This window comes from Triticum dicoccoides, chromosome 3B (assembly GCF_002162155.2).
Source record: "Triticum dicoccoides isolate Atlit2015 ecotype Zavitan chromosome 3B, WEW_v2.0, whole genome shotgun sequence".
Lineage (NCBI taxonomy): Eukaryota > Viridiplantae > Streptophyta > Magnoliopsida > Poales > Poaceae > Triticum > Triticum dicoccoides.
In genome coordinates, this window is record NC_041385.1 from 77,729,762 (window position 1) to 77,731,882 (window position 2,121).

At 55.4% G+C, this 2,121-nt stretch overlaps 1 pseudogene; it reads right to left on the bottom strand.

Annotated features, from left to right (window-relative positions):
• Positions 1-387: 387 nt before the first annotated feature.
• On the bottom strand, positions 388-1,517 carry LOC119274827 (annotated as a pseudogene).
• Between the last annotated feature and the right edge of the window lie 604 nt (positions 1,518-2,121).

A 2,121-nucleotide genomic window follows, 5' to 3' on the forward strand; every position in this document is an offset into this window, starting at 1 on the left:
ATTGCGCTGAATTGTTAGCTGTCAGGGAGGCTGTGCGTCTGGCTATGGAGAAGGGCTGGACGTGGGTGACCGTCGAGACGGACTGCAAAACTGTTGTAGAGGAGTTCATGGCAACGGAGTGCAGATCGGCTGGGAGCCCAATTATCAGCGAGATTAGATCATATCTCCAACACTTTCAGGGTTTCAGACTTAATCATGTTAGTAGAGATGCCAATAATGTAGCTCACTGGTGCGCCAGAGAGAGTATAGCTAGCACATCATCTGTAATTTTTTTTGATGTTGTCCCTGAGTCTCTAACTGCCCTAGTGCAATCGGATGTAAACCGTCTTATTATTGAATAAAGGCCTGAAGGGCGGTTCTAAAAAAAAAATCTAGTAAAACTTCGCTAAACGGGATAAAAACCTGCATTACATTCGAAAACTGAAATCCACTCTTAATTAAACGAAGACACGACGAGCCGGAGACTACAGTACAGGGCAAGGCGTCAGAAACTAACATGAATTATGTATGTAGGACTAAAGAAGATAAATAGGAGCCGGAGGAGGAGTGGCAGCAGTAGCATCAGGGTGGAAGACGCGGAAAGAGCAGGCGAGGTCACCGGCCACGGTCATGACGGCGCCGTCGTTGCCACACTTGCCGCAGTAGTTGGGCGCAGAGAACACGGTCACAAGCTTCCCGCCGGCGAACTCTTGGTCGTACCCGGCATCCTTCATCTCGTGCGCCCTGCACACCATGGCCAGCCCGTGCCTCTCGCAGAACTCCTCCACCACGTCGGCGCCGAAGGTGAAGGACGTGCTCCTGCGCGGGTCCCCCCACCCCCAGTCGTCGCCGTCCGCGGCGGGGTCCGACCACAGCAGGTCGCACACGAGGCCGGACTCGGGGACGTCGGCCAGCGGGCGCTTGATCTGGCGGATCTGGTCCGGGCTCTCGAGCTCCGGCGAGAGCCCGCCGTGCACGCACAGGATCTTCTTCTTCTTGTTCTTTTTACTATCGCAGCCGACGAGCGCCGCCAGCGGGAGGCAGGCGAAGACGGCGTTGAGTTCCTCCCAGAGCCTGACTATGCGGCGGCCGCGGGAGGCGCACTCGGAGTAGAAGCCGTACTGCTTGTTGACGGCGGCGCACTCGTGGTTGCCGCGGAGGAGGAAGAAGGCGTCCGGGTACTTGAGCTTGTAGCCTTGTAGGCGAGGAGGAGGCAGATGGTCTCGATGCTCTGCGTGCCCCGGTCGACGTAGTCGCCGAGGAAGAGGTAGCGGTTGGCGGCGGAGGGCGCCCCGGTCTCACGGAAGAGGCGGAGGAGGTCGGGGTACTGGCCGTGGGTGTCGCCGCAGATGTTGATGGGGGCGGAGAGCTCGAGGAGCGTCGGCTGCTTGAGGAGGAGCTCCTTGGCGGCCGCGCAGAGGTGCCGGATCTCCTCGCCTTTCAGCGGCGGGGCGGCGGACGGCAAGCTCAGGGGAGCCTCCGCGTCCAGGAGGCGCTGGATCACGTCGTCCAGGTCCAAGTCAGCCGCCATCATTTGTTTTTTCTTACTGCAGGATTGATCGGAATTGCTTGATTGATTGATCGATCGCCAGCGTATTTGTAGGTAGAATAGGACGGACGGGCCGATCGTAGTTGGGTCGGAAGCGGACTCGATCGACCGGGATTATTATCTCTTCTCTTCTTTTTTTCTAAGGAAAATTTTATCCTTTTTTTAACTGAAAACCGCCTCAACTATCTCCCCTTTAATTTTTTAACTGTTTTCTGCAAATAAAATTATGTTTTTGTTGCGAATCAACCTGTGGTTGAGTTGGTTAGGTGGGCAGTGATATCCCCAACCCACCAGGGTTCAAATCCTGGTGCTCGCATTATTCCTGGATTTATTGCCCTCAGTGGGAGGAGACGTTCCCGTTGACGACGAGGCGCCTACGGTGACTTCGTAAATTTCAAGATGATATGCCGGCTCAGTCTCTCGGAGGTGCTCATAGGGGTAGGGTGTGCGTGCGTGCGTTCATAGGGGTGAGTGTATGCGCGTGTATATGAGCGTTTGTGTCTGTACTGATGCTCAAAAAATTATGTTTTTGGTTGATGACTGCATTTCGTCTATCGGAGGTGCTCATAGGGGTAGGGTGTGCGTGCGTGCGT